Source organism: Oryctolagus cuniculus, chromosome 13, assembly GCF_051225735.1.
Source record: "Oryctolagus cuniculus isolate XC-2025 breed Fujian yellow rabbit chromosome 13, ASM5122573v1, whole genome shotgun sequence".
Classification (NCBI taxonomy): Eukaryota; Metazoa; Chordata; class Mammalia; order Lagomorpha; family Leporidae; genus Oryctolagus; species Oryctolagus cuniculus.
Window position 1 is genome coordinate 63,934,046 of NC_142879.1, and position 22,010 is coordinate 63,956,055.

At 42.4% G+C, this 22,010-nt stretch overlaps 1 protein-coding gene and 1 pseudogene across 5 annotated transcripts in view; both read right to left on the bottom strand.

Moving 5' to 3' along the window:
- The window catches only part of AKT3 (AKT serine/threonine kinase 3), a 308,783-nt gene that overhangs the window by 256,045 nt on the left and 30,728 nt on the right, over positions 1–22,010 (bottom strand). The gene's annotated exons all lie outside the window — the stretch shown is intronic.
- On the bottom strand, positions 181–1,832 carry LOC149122628 (protein LSM14 homolog A pseudogene; annotated as a pseudogene).

Below are 22,010 nucleotides of genomic sequence, written 5' to 3' on the forward strand. Positions count from 1 at the left end.
AAAAAGAAAGAAAGAGAGAGAGAAAGATATAGGCACACACACCCACACACACACAACCTGTCGTGGCTCAAAACACAGTATCACGGCCCTATCTGCAGGCAACCTGCAATAATTGCCAAATACAATTTAGTGATAACAATAATCCTTTCAGTGATGAAAAATACTTATAAGTCCCACTGAAGTACTGCTTTAGACTGAAGCCAATTTCCAGGACCATGAAGAGCTAGAAATTCACTTATTTTCAAAGACTGGTTTGTAGACTATGCAGCAACTTTGATGTCTTTCTTTCAGAAAGTAGTTCGATCAATCCAGACCTTTTAGGGTCCAAAAGCTGTAGTTTTTCTATACTCAAAATCTGCAAACTCTCTGCCCACACGACCTCCTCTGATTGCACCACGAAATCCTCGAGGGGTGATAAAGGCACCACCTCCACCACTACCACCCCCTTGGCCACCATGGAAACCAAGACCTCCTCTGCCTCTGTATCCCCCACAGCCATGGTTTGGACAGAGTGGGATTCCAAACATTTCGGCATTTAATCTTCTTTCCTCAGCCCAGGTTGGTCTTCGTTGTCTGTTATCATCACAAGAAATATTGTCAAAGAAAGATTTAGTTTTGTCATAGTAACAGGTCCAAGAGGATCTTCATCTGCATTTCCTTCACTGTTTTGTGTATTAACTCCTGAGTCTCCTTTATCTTCAACATTTACAGGTTTCTCCTATTTCTCAAGTTTATCTTCTTTTAATTTAAGTTTGTTATGAAACTCTGTCAATCTCTTCCTTGTTAAATTGTGCATTTGCACTTTCAAAGTCAAAGTCTTTCTCAAATTTCACTGGACCATTGCTCCGGATACCAAACCTTCCTCTGCCACCTCGATGACCTTGACGCCCTCTCCTCAGAGCTGAAGGAGCACCTGGAACTACTTGTCACTTGTTATCATTTCTGAGTTGCTCATTTTCTGGTCTTGAAACTTTGTGTAATTCAGCTCACCTGTGCTCTTGATTTTCTATTGCCTTTTGGCTGGTAGATGGCAAAGACCTGGTTGATACAGGGCTCCTTCTCCCAACAGATACTGGAGCAGGTAAGTGGGCCAAGGTGGTCTGTGCTGCTTGTTCCATGGTTGGGCTTTTTTCTCAAAGGATCTAACTGAGGGCTTGACCGACCTTGAGATAACTGTGTTTTTATAGCTCTTGTATCCTGTGTAAAGGCAGAACCAACTGCACTGCTTTGGGACAAAGTACCACTGTTTGATGTTTCAGTTCCAAATGATGTCAAGACCTTCCAGCAACACCAACAATACCAAACTGATGCCCGATTAATGAACTTGGACTGAACTAACTATATGTCGGCATCCTGCCAAAAGGTCTGTAGGCACCCACTGACTGGAATGAAGACGCAGATGAACCTAGTGATGACTGCACGATAGCGGAGTCCTGAGGCAAAGAGCACTGTGGTTTCAGTGGCTCACAAACGCTGAGGTCTTTAATATCACTCCCACGGAATATGATGTATTCAAAGACTTCATCTCGAGGTGGTACTGGACGATCTGTTGGTCTGTCTTCTGTACCAAAGGATCGAACTTTGGCGAGGGCTACCGTGAAGTTCTCGGTGTCACTGGTGTAGAGGATGCCCTCATAGCGGATCTCCACTTTGGAGAGGAGGCTGATCTTGCTGCCGATGTAAGGGGTGACCCTACTCATGGCGGCGGTGGTGCTGCCGTCCCGGGCCGCTCGCAGAGAGGCATATCCCGCGCCGCTGTCACCGCTCCGCACACCTGCTTGCTCCGTGGGCACCTACAGCAGCCGCCTCAGACCCAATATGGCCACGGCAACGGCTCCGCTACCCTCCCCCAGCCTCCCACCCTCAAGCCCCGGCACGCGGCGACAGCAGCAGTGGCCAAAATAAATCTTTAAAAAAAAAAAAGAAAAAAGAAAAAAATATTTGGTTACAGATTTGAGGGTAGGTTGGGTAAGACTTAGTAAAAGGTCAACAATGACTGCATTTTTAAGCTTAAGTGCCCAGAAAAGGAGTAAAACAGCATAATCAAAACATAAAAGCTACAAGATCTAACTGCCTTAGAAATTATTAGTTGCAGGAGCCGGCGCTGTGGCGCAGCAGGTGAATGCCCTGGCCTGAAGTGCCAGCATTCCATATGGTCGCTGGTTCTAGTCCCGGCTGCTCCACTTACAATCCAACTCTCTGCTGTGGCCTAGGAAGGCAGTAGAAAATGGCCCAAGTCCTTGGGCCCCTGCACCCACGTGGGAGACCTGGAGGAAGCTCCTGGCTTCGGATCGGCGCAACTCCAGCCGTTGCAGCCAACTGGGGAGTGAACCAGTGGATGGAAGACCTCTCTTTCACTCTCTCTCTCTCTCTCTGCCTCTCCTTTGTATGTGTAACTCTTTCAAATAAATAAATAAGTCTTTTAAAAAAATTTTTAGTTGCTTTACGACAAGCTAAATGAGATGATAAGTGCCATTTTTTGTATTTACTAATTATCAAACAAACTGTTAAAAATGATTTACTGTGGGGCTGGCATTGCAGCATAATGGATAAAGCCATCACCTGCAATGCTGACATCCCATAAGGGTGCCAGTTCATGTCCTGGCTGCTCCACTTGCAAAGTAGCTCCCTGCCAATGGCCTGGGAAAAGCAGTGGAACGTGGCCCAAGTACCTGGGCCACTGCTACCCACGTGGGGGACCTAGAAGAAGCTCCCAGTTCCTGGCTTCAGTCTGGCACAGCCTCAGCCATTGAGGCCATCTGGGAAGTGAATCAGCAGATGGAAGACCTCTCTCTGTCTCTCCTCTCTGTAACTCTCACATTTAAATAAATAAATCATTCTTAAAAAGACGATATACTGCTACAGTTTTTAAAAAAGCTGTTAATTATTTTAAAATTCACTGTATATGAGTAAAATAGACATCTCTTATTTGAAAAAAAAATCCACTCCAGACATTTCATGAGAAAACAAAATATTGTGTCAACAAACTTTAGAAAACTGTGCAGGGGCTGGTGCTGTGGTGCAGCAGGTTAACGCCCTAGCCTGAAGCACCAGCATCCCATATGCGTGCCAGTTCGAGACCCGGCTGCTCCTCTTCCAATCCAGCTCTCTGCTATGACCTGGGAAAGCAGAGGAAGATGGCCCAAATCTTTGGGCTCCTGCACCCACGTGAGAGACCTGGAAGAAGCTCCTGGCTCCTGGCTCCGGATCGGCGCAGCTGCAGCCATTGTGGCCAACTGGGGGATGAACTATCAGTTGGAAGACTCTCTCTCTCTCTCTCTCTCTCTCTCTGCCTCTCCTCTCTCTGTGTGATTCTGACTTTCAAATAAATAAATATTTAATAAAAAAAATTGCAAAGTAAATCTCTTTCTAGAATTCTACAACATACACTTTTAAGAACCCTAAAGGAAACCTACAATTTTTCTTAATGAATATATTTCCCAAATGTAGTCAAAGATAAAAATCCATTTCTGAGAAACATCTACCTATCCATAATGTACACAAGAGGGCAGGGAAAACATCTTAGCAGTTTTTCCAAATTTATGACACTCAACATAGTAAGAAACACAAAGTATGCTGAAACAAACACAGGGTTTCTAATAGCATGAGGAGTTAGTCCCATGGGCAGCTAGGTTAGCTCCCTGTGAGAATGAAAAAAGGGACAGAGTTCCTTAAAAATGGATGAAGTGCTTGCTTCTTCTCGGGGGCTGCCTTTGCAACACTTAGTTTTATCAAAAGAACAGGCTAGAAAGGATTACCAATTCTGGCCCTCTAATGGGATTCTCCCTACCTCCTGATTGATCCTTATTCTAGCCCTCTAATGGGTTGTTAGCTGTCACTCTGCTCCTCCCCAGTTGGTTAAATCTAGGGACACTGAGAGCCATTTTGTGTATAAAAAAGCCAGTACCCACTGTGGCATAGCGGGTAAAGCCACCACCTGCAGTGCCGGCATCCCATATGAGTGCCAGTTTAAGTTCGGGCTGCTCCACTTCCGATCCAGCTCTGGCATGGCCTGGGAAAGCAGTAGAAGATGGCCCAAGTCCTTGGGTCCTCGCACTGTGTGGGAGACCCAGAAGAAGCTCTTGGCTCCTGGCCTCGAATCTGCACCACAATTCCGGCTGTTGCAGCCATACGGGGAGTGAACCAGTGGATGGAAGACCTCTCTCTCTCTGCCTCTACCTCTCTGTAACTCTGCCTTTCAAATAAATAAAAACAAATCTTAAAAAAAAAAAAAAAAAAAAAAAGCCAGTACCCACAGGCTTCCCTAGCAACTCCTCCCTTGGAACCCTCTTTCTGACTGTGATGGCAGGAGGTTTCTCCAGCAAATCTTGTTTTGATTCCTGTCCATGTAGAAATTCTTCAATGTGAGACAAGAACCAAGGTCGCCTTCATCATCCTAATGATAGTAGATGCCACATCTTTTGTTCACACTCTAAAAGCTATTCCAAAATATCAAGTATCATCTTGGGTTGTCATTACATTTCTATATATACTTCATAAAATCTCTACAATAAATTAATTACATGTGATTATATCTATTATCCCAACTTTACTGGATACACAGCATACTTCTCTTTGCTTCCAGAATTAAATCCATCCTCAAAATGCAACACACCTGAAGACACCCCAACATGTCTTTAAACAACACATTAACTACTCAAAGCACAGTATTAAGTAAAATGGCTTTGTAAAAACTGTCAAGTAATGTAGGACAGTAAGTTAAAAGCACATTACAGTATGAGTGCTGGATAGGAAGGGAATGCTGTACTTCTTAGCACTCAGATTGTAATGGGCTTATACATTCATTATATGTTAATAATAAAGATTAAAGTAAAACAGAGAATAAAAAAATTAAGACATTTTTCCCTTCCCTCCTAAACAATTCAGGTGAACCTAAATAAGGAGTCATTTATTCCAATCCCCTACCCTCAGTCGGACAAAGGAAGAAAAACATTCTGCCACTGGGCGGGGTAAAGAACAAACTGTGCCCCTCTCCAGACTTCATTCAGTAGCTCTGGGCTAAATGAATCAACATGTTTATCTGCTAATACAGGAAATGAACTTTTTCTAAAATGGAACTAGTAAAATTTAGAAAGTTTTTAAGGCAAATTTAGTTAGGTGCTTTGTTTATAGAAACCAAAAATTAGTAGAATAAAATGTTTCATTGTGTCAAAATGTTTATTCTCAACTAATGAAGATTTAAGGAAACTCAGGTTCCAAAACCTTTGATCTCAGGGGTCAAGGACAGTTTGACTTCTTAGTTCTGCCAGGAGTTTTCAAGTTGCTTCCTGTCCTAGGGAACCTTTGCTGTCCTTGCCCAAACAATAATAAAAGTCATTTAAACAACAACCTTAATTATTCTTTCCTTTTAAATTCACCAGTAACAGCAAATGCTACATTCATAATCCTAAAACCACTGTGATCCTCTATTTACCATTATAATTCTATTCATTTATTATTTGTGGGGACACAAAGTTCAGCTTATTCACTTACTCAAAAAATGTCCTGAATGTCGTCGTCATCTTTTTTTGTTGGCTGAACAAGATGGATAAACATCAGCAAAAGAGATGTAGTCACTGCCCACCCAGAGCTTTCAGTTCAGCGGGGAAGATACTGTGAAAGTGCACATGGATGCAATCCAGAGGGTAAAAAGTGTCATGACCTAGTCTGGGAGTCTGAAGATTCCGTTAGCAATGACAACTGAACTGAAATAAACTTTACAATCTATTAAACATGATTTCACACACATGGGAATGCACAAACACACATACACCATAACATCTGAAGAATAAGAACATCTGCAACTATACGGAGGTATGTAAGAGGTTAAAAAAAAAAAGAAGTATAATCCACATGATTTTGGGGAAAAAAAGGAATAGCTTCACATGAACGCCAATAGATCACTTATCTCTGCAGGAAATTAAACAATGGCCACTAATGTGCATTTCCATTCAAAAATGGGTTTTATAGCTAGAGCTATTTTCCAATGATACTCCTAAAGCCAATCATCAGCTGTCAGTGCAGTAATTTCCAATCACATCAAGTCCTCCAAATACACTGAGTTTATAACAGTAAATGTATCATAAGCCTTAGCAACTGAAATAATCCAGGTCCTCCAAAAAATACCTTTAGCTCCACAGACCATGGGATCATACAACATTAGAGCAGAAATGCTTTCAAAAATCATCTTGTTAAAAAAGTTTCAGGGCTGGAACTATAGAAGATTAAGCCTTCACCTGCAGTGTTGGCATTCCATACTGGCACCAGTTCAAGTCCTGGTTGCTCCACTTCCAATAAAGTTCCCTGCTAACCCACTTGGGAAAACAGCATAGAATGGCCCAAGCGCTTGGGCCCCTCTACCCATGTGGGAAACCTTGAAGAGGTTCTGGTTCCTGGTTTCAGCCTGCCCCGGCACTGGTCGTTGCAGCCATACTGGGAGTCAATCAATGATGGAAGATCTTGCCCTCTCTGTCTCTCTCCTCTCTGTATCTCTGCCTTTCAAATAAATAATAAATCTTTAAAAAAATAGTTTCACTTTGCAAATCAATAATGAGACTCAAAAGTGGGAGGAAGCATATACATCATCCATCTGCCTGGCAGCAGAAAAAGACATTAACAAGAGCCTGAATCACCTGAATCCACTGCCTTTTCTCTCCTACCAAATGTATCAAATGACAAGGAGCACACATGTTACAAATTCGCAAGGCAAAATTTTAAAATACAAGAATTCCTCAAAAATTGTATAATCTTCAATTGATCTATGCTTGCCTCAGGCTCTAAAAAGTAATGTCCCCTCTTACCACATGTCACAAACAGGTGAAAGTGAGGAAAATGTATTGACACCTTACGGTCTAGGAGCTAGGTTGAGTGGCTTATATACTTTAATTTTACTTAATCATCACAACTATCCTCTAAGTAATTCTCACTAAGACATAGAAATATCAAATAATTTATAGCAGAGGCAAGATTTGAATTCAAGTCCAATTCTAAGTCAGTATGAACATTTTTCCACAAAAAGCATTTTTTCATAATATTACACAAATTCAATGTCCATTTAATTCCTGATGAAACATCTTTTAAAGTATGGTCTGAAATCTAACCATCACTTAACTAAATTATTTCAAAAGGAGGTACCAAGTTTTAAACAACTAAATTACAAACTTTGGAACACATTCTTAAATTGAATATTTTTCATATTTCTTTTGAATTCCACTGTCTGTGATACCCAGAAGAGCATTAGCTAACCTCTCTTATGGAATGCTGGCTCACACACAATAAAAAGAAGGCTATAATGCATGATTGCTTATGAGAACCATAAGAAAGAATTTTAGTAATTCTGATGTCTCCATTGGTGGATGGGCCATTAACAGCTTCAACTGGGGGAAAGCATACTACTAACAAAGTAAGACACAGTGGTCAAACAGAACAAAGCACATCATTAACTGAAATCAATTTTTGATTATACAGCTACCCACACCATAGGGCTAAGTTTGTGCTTTCTCAGCTCTGCTGAATCAGTTACCACTCACGCATCAGGTTCTCAGCTTCCAATATTTAATGCATGTTGTTCATTGGCTGTCATCACTCACACAGTTCCCTTTACCTTCACAGATGTATGGCTAGAGAAAAACATGTCCTCTCTGACACTAAAGGTTTTTTTTAAGTTCTCTCTCTCTCTCTTTTTTTTTTTTTTTTTTTTGACAGGCAGAGTTAGTGAGAGAGACAGAGAGAAAGGTCTTCCTTCCGTTGGTTCATCCCCTAAATGGCCGCCTGAAGCCAGGAGCCAGGTGCTTCTCCTGGTCTCCCATGGGGTGCAGGGCCCAAGGACCTGGGCCATCCTCCACTGCACTTCTAGGCCACAGCAGAGAGCTGGCCTGGAAGAGGGGCAACCAGGACAGAATCCAGCGCCCCGACCGGGACTAGAACCTGGTGTGCCGGCGCTGCAGGCGGAGGATTAGCCTAGTGAGCCACGGCGCCAGCCTTTTGATCCCTTATGATTTGTGTTCTCCTACTGTTCCAAGTATCACTCCCTCCTCCATGGCTTTCTGTTTATTTTGGCCTTTTCATTTTGGAGGCTTCCCCCAAAAGCCCAATGGTCCTGAACTGTCACTTCATATTTAAGAATGAGGACCTGAAAAGGAGCACCAGGGCTGGACAACTGGTAGATTCCACATAGGGTGTTCTCAGGAGTGAGCCTAAAGTATTTGAATACACTGACATCTTCAGTCTTCAGCAGGAGATGGACAGGACTGGCTTGACTATGGAATTCCGGAAGGACAGCAGAGGATGAGTTTAAGAGTTCCACAGCCAGCCATAGCGGCCATTTGGGGGATGAACCAACAGAAAAAGGAAGACCTTTCTCTCTGTCTCTCTCTCTCACTGTCTAACTCTGCCTGTCAAAAAAATAAATAAATAAATAAATAAGAGTTCCACAGCCCAGATGTAGAATCTATCAGCACTCAACTGCTCCTGGTTTCAGAACCCAGGTACTTCTTCAATCATGCAAAGAATAAACCTTGGCTCCTGAGGCCAGACAGGCATTTCTCAGGGGAGTCACCCATTTGTAAGGCAAAACAGGGAAAAAACTGAGGAATTCCACCCTTTAGTGTTCCAACCAATTTCCTCACTTTCAGGACCCCTCCCAGCATCAGTATCTGGCACCTCCCAATGCAGAGCCCTTGGGAGCACCAGAAGCAATCATTGTGCACTTAAAGGTATCAGGGTTGCTTCCCCACCCCACCCCCATCACTTACTGCCTGTCTCTGCTTTCTTATTTCAAAAAGTATAGCAATTTCTGCTTCCTATTGTACTATCTCCCAGTCTCTTTGTTTCCTCCATTCCAGCAGGGGCTGGGGAAGGCATGGAATGGAAGGTGTGGCCACTCTGCAGTCAGCAGCCCTGACAGAGCTCTGTTGAGATCAGCCACCTCAAGACACTGATTTTAGGGCTCATCACAAGGGGTAAATTAATGCTTCCCAAAGTGTGATTCACACACCTGCATCAGAATCCACTGCTTGCTTGTCCATACAGCAACCCGAATCTTTTTTTTAATTTTGTTTTGAAATAAAATTAGACTGAATCACTCTCCTATAACACTAATAAGCAGCTTCCCACTGTGCTTAGAATAAAAGCTAAGATCTTTCAAAGCTTGAAAGACTTGATGCGAGTTACGTACATCTACCTCTGACCCCAAATAATCCCATTTTCTCTGCCCCTTCCCCAAGTATGTCCCAGCCCTATGGGCTTTCTGTTTACTCCTTAACAAACGAGTTTATTGCCATCAGAGCCTTACAATCACTCATTCCTCTGTAACATTCTTCTGGCTCTTTGTTCAGCTCCTCATCCTGTAGATCTTGGCTCAAAGACAAATAAAATAAGATATATCCATACAGTAGAATATAATTCGGCCTTAAGAAGGAAATTCTGACACAAGTTACTGCATGGATGAACCCTGAAGACATTATGCTGAGTGAAATCAGCTGATAACAAAAAGATACACATTATACAATTCCACTTATTTGAGATACCTAGATTAGTCCAGTCCATAGAGACAAAAAGAATGGTGCTTGTTGGGGCTGGAAAAGAGAAAGAGGACAGGGATTAATTGTGTAATGGTACAGATTCAGTTTTACAACATGAAAAATGTTGCAGAAATGGATGATGATGAGTGACTGCTCAACAGAGTGCAAATATCATTGAACGATATACTTAAAAACTTGATAAACTGTGCCAGAGCTGTGGCATAGGGGTTGAGCCCACCACCATGCCATATCAAGGCTTGTTCAAGTCCCAGATACTTCATTTTTTTTTCCTTTAAGATTTATTTATTTATTTGAAAGGCAGAGTTAGAAAAAGGCAGAGGCAGAGAGAGAGAGCAGAGAGAGAGAAAATGTCTTCCATCAGCTAGTTCACTCCCCAAATGGCTGCAACAGCTTGAGCCAATCTGAAGCCAGGAGCCAGGAGCCAGGAGTTTCTTCCAGGTCTCCCATGAAGGTGCAGGGGCCTAAGCATTTGGGCTAGCTTCTTCTTTTTTTTTTTTTTTTTTAAAGATTTATTTATTTTTTTTTTTGAAAGGCAGAGTTACAGAGAGCAGAGGCAGAGGCAGAGAGAGAGAGAAGAGGGAAGGAGGGAGGGAGGGAGGGAGGGAGGGGGAGGGAGAGGGAGAGGGAGAGAGAGAGACAGAGAGAGAGAATGAATCAGTCTTCCATCCGGGGCTAACTCCCCAGATGGCAGCAACAGCTGGAGCTGCACCAATTGAGAGCCAGGAGCCAGGAGCTTCTTCCAGGTCTCCCAGAGGTGCAGGGGCCTAAGGACTTTGGCCATCCTTCACTGCTTTCCCAGGCCATAGCAGAGAGCTGGATCAGAAGTGGAACAGGCCGGCGCTGTGGCTCAACAGGCTAATCCTCCACCTAGCGGCGCCGGCACACTGGGTTCTAGTCCCGGTCGGGGCACCGGATTCTGTCCCGGTTGCCCCTCTTCCAGGCCAGCTCTCTGCTGTGGCCCGGGAAGGCAGTGGAGGATGGCCCAAGTGCTTGGGCCCTGCACCCCATGGGAGACCAGGAGAAGCACCTGGCTCCTGCCATCAGATCAGTGCGGTGCACCGGCCGCAGCACGCCAGCCGTGGCCATTGGAGGGTGAACCAAGGGCAAAAAGGAAGACCTTTCTCTCTCTCTCTCACACTATCCACTCTGCCTGTCAAAAAAAAAAAAAAAAAAAAAGAAAAGAAAAGAAGAAGTGGAACAGCTAACAGTAGGGAATTTGAACCAGTGTTCATATGGGATGCTGGCACCACAGGCAGAGACTTAGCCCACTAAACCACAGTGCTGGCCCCTGATCCACTTCTGATCCAGTTCCCTCACTACTAATGGCCTGGGAAAGCAGCAGAGGATGGCCCAAGTGCTTGGACCCTGCACCCACATGGGAGATCTGGAGAAAGCTCCTGGCCCAGCCCTAGCCATCCAGCCATTTAGGGAGTGAACCAATAGGTGGAAGATCTCTCTGTATGTGTTTCTTCCTCTCTTTGTGTAATTCTTTCAAATAAATAAAAATGGATCTTTAAACAATATACAGACTAATATATTATATATATATATATATATATATATATATATATATATATATATATAAGCAAGATTAAAAAAAAATAAAAGTTACCTCCTCACAGACTCCTTCCAGGATCACTCTGTACCAAGTTACCTCCATCCCTGCCAGAGTAACTCTCTAGCACATACAAGGACTTACGGCGGTCAAAGCATTTATCTTTACATGAAATTATCTTGTTGTTTTAATTACTTGTTTATTATCTCTACCCTCCAATTAGAGAGAAGACACCGGGGACACCTCCTAATACTACCTACACAATACGGTAATAAGGATATGACAGCCACTCAATAAACATTTGGTGGATAAATGAATTAACTGGTTTCTGGGTCCCAACCCAGACCTACTGAATGGGAACCCTGGGATTCTCAGACGTGGATTTATAAGAGAAAACTTGCTAAGTACAACCTAAATAGCACTCCCAACCCACAGTGTCAGGAAAATGTGATGTAACTGAGCTTAAAACAGATACTCTCTGTTCTTAGTGGTAGATATGCTAATGTTTTTAGGCCCATTTGCTTTGGATTAGAAGATGAAACAGTAGAGAAAGAAGGGATAAAAGAGGAGTTTCTAACATTTTCACATAGGAATGCCTGATAACATGGTAACATAGTTCCTTTAATTCAACAGTCATTTTTAAATAATTTAGCACATATACCTATTAGAACTTCCATATCCTAAAAATGTCCAAGGACATTCAAACGGGCAATAAAAAATAAACTTTTCTATTTATATTCTTGATACTTTCTAATTTCCTACAGGATTTTGCTCTCTTAACTTTTCATCTCTCAGTCTCACCCAGACAGTTCCATAACACAGCTGTAGGCAGCAAATGTACTCATCTCCTCATTCTAAAATCTGCTCGCTTGATTTTACTACATACTCAACCTCCAATCCTCTCTCCCCTCTCAACCACAGCAAGCTTCTGGGAATTCTCTCATTTCCCATTCACTCCTCAACCGTCAATTCTGTGGTAACTGACATGGCTGCCAAGCCCTTACCACAGCAACTGCCCGCTCGGCAGTCCCTGAGAGCTCCTCTCCTTCTGTTGCTTATCACACTTCCCCATCTGCCTCAGTTCTTTTCCTCCTTCCAGATGACTTCAATTCTTGTGTTCATTCTTAAGGATGAATGCAGAGTGAGGTAACAGAGACCCAGCCGGGACAGGGTGTAAAGTTGGTTTCAACATTTACTGCACTTTTCTGAGTTGGTGAACTCAGGGACTGCTCTGCCATTCTAGAGTGAACCAGAACAGGCCCAGTTCTCATTCATCATTCTATCTCTGAGCTCAAATACTCTGGTACACAACAGACACTCAATAAAGGTTTGTGGTAGAGAAGAAGGAAAACGGAAGGAGCAGTGGGGGAGAAGACAGGAAGTAGAGAGGAAAGGAAAGGGAAAAGGAAAGGAAATAGAGGAAACAGTTTTACTCATCTTCTTATCCCTAAATACAAAGCAGAAAAGAGTAGAATGTGCATTCATGTTTGGTAAATCTAACTAATGCTACCTACTTCATGGGGCTTTTTCGTTTTACTTAATTTCATTAAACATTTACATTTAAAATCCTGAGAATTGTACATTTCCCTTAAAGCTTTGGCTGTGGGGCCGGCGCCGTGGCTCACTTTGTTAACCCGCATCCCATATGGGCGCTGGTTCTAGTCCCGGTTGCTCCTCTTCCAGTCCAGCTTTCTGCTGTGGCCCAGGAGGGCAGTGGAGGATAGCCTAAGTGCTTGGGCCCCTGCACCCACATGGGAGACCAGGAGGAAGCACCTGGCTCCTGGCTTCGGATCAGCGCAGCCATTTGGGGGGTGAACCAATGGAAGAAAGACCTTTCTCACTGTCTCTCTCACTGTCTATGACTCTACCTGTCAAATAAAAAAATTTTAAAAAAAGCTTTGGCTGTAAAACTCATACTGTTAATGACAGGTGTAACTGCTGACTTATTAAGCATATTTATAGTTTAGAAAGTACTACTCATTGTAGCCGTAACATACTTTAATATTATTCAGCTTCCAGCTTTGGAGGGGAGACTGGCAGCCAGTGGTGAAGAAACAGAGTAAAGTTGTAGTCAACATGAAATGGGCTGGAACAGAAACACTCAAGTATTGGAGATACTGTGGTAAAAAGGCTCCGTATAATCCCTAACATAAACCTTCAGATCTATGAAGGAAATTGTCATAATGAGTTAGGGTGGGTTTTCAAAAGCTTTTTAAAAAGTCTGATCTCCATTACTTAATCACTAAACTTAGAAACAAAACATGAAAAAATTACTTTAGGGGCCGGCGCTGTGGCATAGCAGGTAAAGCCACAGTCTGTAGTGCTGGCATCCCATATGGGTGCTGGTTCCAGACCCGGCTGCTCCACTTCCCATCCAGCTCTCTGCTGTGGTCTGGGAAAATAGCAGAAGATGGCCCAAGTCCTTGGACCCCAGTACCCACGTGGAAGACTCCTGGCTCCTGGCTTCCGGTCTCACAGCTCCAGCAGTTGCGGCCAATTGGGGAGTGAACCAGCGGATGGAAGACCCGTCTCTGTTTCTCCTTCTTTCTCTGTGTAACTCTGACTTTCAAATAAATAAATCTTTAAAAAATATTATTTTAAATAAAAGCTCCTTTACTATATTTCAAGGGGAAAGTATGTAACACTTTGGGTACCTACTACAGAGTAAAAAAAAATTTCCTTTTAGCTAAAAGAGAATGAGGACAATTCTTGGAGGGAAAAATAAAAATCACAAAATTCTATTACATATAATTTAAAGTTCACTCTTTTTGGTGCCTATTCTTTTTATTTTCCAAGTTTCTACTTCCTCTACTTGGTTTCAAATGTCAGCATTCTCCAGGGTTCTGTTCTCATCCTCCTCTTAAACATGTTCACTGAGCAATCGCATCTCCACCACAATGGCACAGTGGTCAGGGGCATACCCTGGAGACCAGATGTGGCTGTGTTTGAGTTCTGACCCTCCCACTCACTAGGTGTGTAACCTTAGACAAGTTATTTAAACTCTCTATGCCTCTGTTTATTCAACTGCAAAATACAGATAAAACTAACAACTGTGAGGCCCAAGTTAATACACAGCAGTCCCCCTTATCCATTGGGGGTACATTCCAAGACCCACCCCTGTGGATGCCTGAAACTGCAGCTAGAATTGAACCCTATATATACATACACACTGATGATCAAGTGTAATTTATAAATTAGGCAGAGTAAAAGATCAACAATAATAATAATAAACAATATACTCTATTAAAATTGCAATTATCCCTACTCTTGCACCTTGGGGCCACGATTAAGTAAAACAAGAGTTACCTGAACACAAGCCCTGTGAAACTGGAGAGGTTCATCTGACAACTGGGATGCCTACCAAGTACCTACCTGGCAGGTAGCTAGTATAGAACGAGTACACTGAACAAAGCAGGTGGCTAGTATAGAACGAGTACACTGAACAAACGTATAATCACAACCTAGGCAGGACAGAGCGGGAGGCTGTGAGATTCCTCTTGCTGCTCAGAACAGCTGTTTATTTCTGGAATTTTTCAGCTGGTATTTCAGGCTGCATTGGATTGCAGGTAACAGAACCACAGAGAAGGGTCAACAACTGCTCTGGTCTAAGAACTCCTTTCCGCAGTGTTCAACAGAACTGACATATATGAATACTCTGGCATTTACATCTCTTTCCCTGGCATACAGTCATAATCCTAACGCTTCATGACTTCTAAAATCAGGGAACTCAGCTTCTTGTCCATTTAACGCTCCCTGCCCCCACCACCTGTCATCATTGCAGGTTTTGTCTTCTCAGCCTTCCTAATGCAACTGAGTTGTCACTGCATTAGCTGTCTAAAAATGCATTAAAAGATCTCTCTCTCTCTCTTTCTCTCTGTCTCCACCTCTCTAACTCTTTCAAATAAATAAAATAAATCTTTAAGTCTTTTCCCCTACTGGACTCTAAGCTGCATGAGAACAGGGGTTAACATGCTCTCCAGTTACTGGCACATACAATATTTCTCTATAAGTAGTTCCAATACTGGAAAGAATATTCTCATTTATTTTACAAGAACAAACTGTCACTCTTCAAAAGCATAAGTTAATACCTTATAAACTAGGAAAAATGGCTTGCTACTAAATAAATCTCTATATTGCTAAGAAAAATTAACCTAAGATAAAATTTTATTTGCTAATAAAGCTAGTAAGAACCTTTATAAGCAAGTCTAATTTGACAGCAATATTTTATTTGTGTCAACTATTAAAATCTGAATTATAAAATTTTTGAAGTCAGTGACAAAAGAATAAGAAAGTAGACAACACCCATTAAAATATGTGGATTGGAACATGTGTTGGCCTAGTGGTTAAGATGCAAGTTAAGGCCGGCGCCGTGGCTCAATAGGCTAATCCTCCACCTTGCGGCGCCGGCACACCGGGTTCTAGTCCCGGTTGGGGCGCCGGATTCTGTCCCGGTTGCCCCTCTTCCAGGCCAGCTCTCTGCTATGGCCAGGGAGTGCAGTGGAGGATGGCCCAGGTGCTTGGGCCCTGCACCCCATGGGAGACCAGGAAAAGCACCTGGCTCCTGGCTCCTGCCAGGATCAGCGCGGTGCGCCGGCTGCAGCGGCGGCCATTGGAGGGTGAACCAGCGGCAAAGGAAGACCTTTCTCTCTCTGTCTCTCTCTCTCACTGTCCACTCTGCCTGTCAAAAAAAAAAAAAAAAAAAAAAAAAAAAAAAAAAAAAAAAGATGCAAGTTAAGACTCCTACAAACCATATCAGAGTGCCTGGGTTCAGGTTCAAGCTCCAGCTTCCAATTCTAGCTACCAACCAATGCAAACCATGGGATGCAGCAGGTGATGTTCAAGGTTACATACCTGACACCCATGTGGGAGACCTGGATTGAGTTCTTATGTCTTACATCTGGCGCTGGCCCAGACCAAACTGTAGCAGGTATTTGGGGACTGAATAAGCAGATGAGAACTCTGCCTCTCTGCCTCTTGAGCTAATTTATATATACATATATATAGTAAATATATATATAGGTCCTTTATATATATTTTTCAGAAAATCTAGGTATATATAACACCAAACACTTTGAATTACGTAATTTGGTAATTTCTGGCTAGTCCACTATTATCTGGGTTGACTGAATTAGAATCAAAAGTTATAAAACCTGTCATTACCAGCTTTACTGCATTTTGTGACTTAACAAGAATTAAAATTCTTACAAAGTTGACTTGGTACATTAAAATCCACAATCCAGATGAATGACTAGAAAAAGCACTTTGCAATCTTCAAGAATAAAGACAACTTAGGGATCAATTTACAAATGTCTCCTCTAATTTACTATCATGTCAGCACACCAATCTACTTTTTATTTTTTTTCAAAGAAGGAAAAATCCACTACTCCTAGGACCAGATGAAACCACTGCATTTTAGAATAACCTCCACAGAAACAGAATCTTAGAAAAGGTTTGTGTACTAAATTTTCAATCTGACTTCTAGAAAGGCTATTGTTTCTCCTAGAAATCTGAATGAGAACGGAAGTACACACACAGGTACAAGTATCAAAATGTTTTGTGGCAGACATTGCTGGTTGGCTAACACAACATCAATTACCAAATTCCTTTACCCTTGAAATTCCCACCACAGAAAATGAAAGCCAAATACTAGCTTTCTCACAGGCGGAGGCAGCACATAACTTAGTTGCAAATGATAGGGCATAAAAAAAAGTCTGACAGAGGTTGTGCGAGAAAGTTTCTGTTTTCCTATCATAAGGGACAAGGTGGCTGCCACCCAGACATCTCCATTTGTCTGCCTTGAAGACATGTGTAATGCTTGTTACTGCAGCCATCATGAAACCCTGAAGCAACAAGCAGAAAAACAGAAAAGCCAACAAAATAAAAGGGATGACCAGAAAGAGGCTGAATCTTTGGTGATCTATCCTGTTCTGTTGATCAATAAATGTATCTTTTATCCTTAAGTGAAAAAAAAGAAACTCCTATCTTTGTTTTACTATTGATTGGGTTTTCTGATATTTTCAGCAGAAAATAGTTTCAGCTTACTAATACATTTACAAACATTTAAAGAATATGGTATGAGGCTACTGCTGTGACATAGCAGGGTAAAGCCACTGCCTGCAGTGCCAGCATCCCACATGGGTACCAGTTCTAGTCCCGGATGCTCCACTTCCAATCCAACTCTGCTATGGTCTGGAAACTCTGCACCTGCGTGGGAGACCTCAGAAGAAGCTCCTGGCTCCTGGCTTCAGATCAGCAGAGCTCTAGCCATTGTGGTCATTTGGGGAGTGAACCAGAGGATGGAAGACCTCTCTCTCTGCCTCAGCCTCTCTGTAACTCTGCCTGCCTTTCAAATAAAATACATAAATCTTTAAAAAAATTTATGGTGGACAATACCTTTAATTTTAAAAAGTCTTAGTAGTTGCATAAACAATAAATTGTCACACTCATGTCATGTAAGTGACAAGTAATTCCAGGAGGTCCTAAACATTTTCCCTTAATATTCTATGAAATGTACTATAAAAAGTAATACATATACTTTAGAGAGTTCACAAAATTTGAGAGAGGAAAAAATCTCACTTCCCAGAAATAAGCATTTTCAGAGTTTTGATATTCACCTATTTGATCAACGCTTATGAACACACCAATATATAAAATTATGTTTTTACTTTCAGAAATTGGAATCACACATATTTTATTATTAATATAGGCACAAAATAATAAAGTAGAATATGCAAAGGTGTAAGACTTAAAAGTGTCTTCATCCAGGCCAGCGCTGTGGCGTGGCAGGTAAAGATGCTGGCTGCGGTGGTGGCATCGCATCAGGATGCCGGTTGGAGTCCCAGCTGCTCCACTTCCGATCCAACTCTCTGCTGTGGCCTGGGAAAGCAGTAGAAGATGGCCCAAGCCCTTGGGCCCCAGCACCTGCACAGGAGACCTGGAAGAAGCTCCTGGCTCCTAGCTTTGGATCAGCGCAGCTCCAGCAGTTGCGGCCATCTGGGCAGTGAACCAGCGGATGGAAGACCTCTCTCTTTGCTTCTGCCTTTCTGTAAGTCTGCCTTTCACATAAATAAATAAATCTTTAAAAAAAGAAAAAGTGTCTCCATCATACATATTCTCTCTCTCTCCATCCCACTTCTCAAAAATAGCCACCTCTAATACTTCTGGCATTAGGCCACTGTTGCTCAGTTTATCATCTAAAACCACATCAACTACTATGAAAGTGAAAAATCAAGCTCTCCTCTGCCCTTTCTCCCAGTTTTTGTTACTTTCACTTTCATTTTTGGTTTTCCTACTAGCTGATATTACATTAAAAAATACACTTAAGGGGCTGGCGCTGTGGCATAGTAGGTAAAGCCTCTGCCTACAGCACCAGCATCCCATATGGGTGCCGGTTCGAGTCCTGGCTGCTCCACTTCCAATCCAGCTCCCTGCTAACAGCCTGAGAAAGCAGTGGAAGATGGCCCAACTGTTTGGGCCCCTGCACCCACGTGGGAGATCTGGAACAAGCTCCTGGCTCCTAGGCTCAGATGACTGTTGCAGATATCTGCAGAGTGAACCAGCAGATGGAGGACCTCTCTCTGTCTCTTCCTCTCTCCATCTATAACTGTGCCTGTCAAATAAGTAAATAAATTTTAAAAAAGAATCACAGTGACTTAATAAAGTTTATTTTTTAAAAAATGTACTTAAGCCTCTGTTCCTTGACCATCACATTTATACAGAATGTCCTAGGCTCCCAGTTGTCTACGATAGGGAAATAAGTGTTCTTCTATGGCAAATATATTTAGTCATAAAGTTGTAGGGTTTTGTTTTGTTTAAATAATTTGGGAAGGAAAGAGACAGAAAGCTCCCATCCACTGTCATTCCTCAAATGCATACAACAGCCAGTACCATGAAGGGGCAAAGCCAGGAGGTAGGAAATGAAGCCAGGTCTCCCATGTGGGTGGCAGGAATGCACCTGCTTGAGTCATCACTTACTGCCTCCCAGAATCTCGAACCCAGGTACTCCAAATGTGGGACCCGAGTGTTCTAATATAAACCACCATCTTCATCATGAGGCCAAAAGTCTGCTCCAGTTAAGTTTAACCACAGAACTAAAATATGACTATTATGTGGCTTTATCCAATTCTGAATGATGAAGAATGTTGCTTTGACATTAATTTATTTAATTCAAAAAAAAGTTGTTGAAATAGACATTATCACAATGAAGAACAAATATTGAAAATAACCACTAGAACTTGGAAATCCTATAATGAATTGAAAAAGAAATTGCTGGAACTGGCACCATGGAGTAGTAGGTAAAACTGCCCCCTGCGACATTGGCATCCCATATGGGCGCCAGTTTGAGTTCCAGCTGTTTTACTGCCAATTCAGCTCTCTGCTGTGGCCCGGGAAATCAGTAGAAGATGGCCCAAGTCCTTGAATCCCTGCACCCATGTGGGCGACCTGGATGAAGCTCCTGGCTCCTGGCTTCAGCCTGGCGCAGGCCTGGCCCAGTCCTGGCCACTGCAGCCACTTGGGGAGTGAACCAGTGGATGGAAGACTTCTCTCTGTCTTTTCCTCTCTCTCTGTAAAACTCTGCCTTCCAAATAAATATTTTTTAAAGAACTACTATGGGCAAGTATTAATTTTAAAATTGTAAAAGATGAAGCCTGAAAAAGAGAATACAACATTCAGGCTAGACAACACGAAAGGTGAACTGATAACTCTTCTTTCACAAGCGTCTTTTTCAAAGAGAAACCTAATGGAAACCCGGACATCAAACAAAATCCTTAGCACTGAACTCACCACTCTAAGCTCCGGTCAGCATCACTCACCTTGGCAACAGAGAAGCACCAGAAGGATTTCTAAAAAATGAATAAACTTTAAAGGGGCAAGCATCCCGGTCACTACCCCATACCTGATCTCTTCAATCCCAATCTCTTGACATGAAGTAAGTACTATTTTTAGCTTGATGGGTATTTTTCTGGTTCTTAAGTAAAATTTTGGCTTTACATTAGCAATATTAGACTTGACAGGGATTATTTCTGAGACAGAAAATGAGAGTGGAGGAATCATATCATACTCTACAAATGTCCTGCTTGAACTTTTTATAAGGGGAATTCATACATTACTAAGATGATACACAAACTTTGAATCATGAAGATGCTGGGGAAAAAAAAGGAAAAACAAGGAACGAGTTTCTAAGTGTGACCCCCATACTTCCTTGGGAGGAAAAAGGGACTGCAATTAAAATGCATGGTCTTTCAAATGAAACAAAAATAAACAAAAGCAGAATTTATAAACAACTAAGAATAGGCCTCATATATAAAAAATGACCTAGGAAAAGAATAATAAACTCATTTTTAAGAAGTTAAATCTCAGTAACAGAGAAATTTAAAATAAAGCAGCCATACAGTAGAAAAACTAAGAATTACACACAAGGATGTCTACAGTATAAGAAAGCAGAAGCCTTTACAGAATAGTGCTGGGGGGTCGGCGTTGTGGCACAGCAGGTAAAGCCGCTGCCTACAGTGCCAGCATCCCATATGGGTGTTAGTTCAATTCCCGGCTACTCCACTTACGATCCAGCTCTCTGCTGTGGCCTGGGAAAGAAGTGAAAGATGGCCCAAGTCCTTGGGCCCCTGCACCCACGTGGGAGACCCGGAAGAAGCTCCTGGCTCCTGGCTTTGGATGGGTTCAGCTCCAGTTGTTGCAGCCATTTGGGGAGTGAACCATCAGATGAAAGACCTCGCACGCTCGCTATCGCTCGCTCTCTCTCTCTCTCTCTCTCTCTCTGCCTCTGCCTCTCTGAAATTCTGCCTTTCAAATAAATAAATCTTTAAAAAAAAAAAAAAAAGAACACTAGGAATATAAACTGGTAACATCTGGACAAATTGACATATGTCAACAATTTATATAACCAAAATGAAACAGGACGCACATCTGACCTAGCAGTTGGGATACCAGTTAAGACATCCACATCCCATATCAGAGTTCTTGGGTTCAAGTCTGAAGCAGCAGATGATAGCTCAAGTAGCTGGATTCCTCAGGGGAGATCCGGATTGAATTCTCCATCCTGGCTTAAGTCTGGCCCGGATCCAGCCATCACATGCATTTGGGGTGTGAACCAGAAGACAGGAATGCTCTCTCTCTACCCCCTCTGTGTGTGTGTGTGTGTGTGTGTGTGTGTGTGTCTAATAAGACACATAGACACATAATAAAAAATTTATTTAAAGGGTAAAACTGGAAAAAGTGACTGAAATCTCCAACTATGCTTATGTCCTCACCATAGGGCGAAGGACTGCAGCAGAGGCTGATGGGTGCATTGTGCCCTTCCCAGCACCAACCACGACTACAGTATTACATTCCCTTCTATGCACCACACTTTAAGAGAAACATGGACAAACTCAGCCACTTGCACAAGAGGACACCAGCACTATGTATGAGTAGTCTGGAAACCACATAATGCAATAAACATATTAAAGAACTGAGAACATTTTGCTTTAAAGGAACACTGGAAGAAAGCATCACAGCAATGCTGCAGTATCTGAAAGCCTTATCAAACAGAAAGCAGAACTTACCTTATGTAGCTCAGGAGGGCCAATCAATGGCCACTTGCATTCAGAAGTGTTAAGTAACAAAATATGCTTTCTGTATTTCAATTTTAGTTACCCACAATATCTGAGAGGAATGATTCATCAGAAAGAGCAGAAGTGACTTTTCAAAGATTTATTTTTACTTGAAAGAACTAGTGAGAGGGCGTGTGTATGTGTGTGTGTGTGTGAAAGAGAGAGGCAGACAGACAGACAGACATATCTTCTATCCACCAGTTCATTCTTCAGATGGCTGCAACAGCCAGGGCTGAGCCAGGCTGAAGCAAAGAGCCAGGAGCTTTTTCCAGGACTCCTACATGGGTACAGGGACCCAAGTGTTTG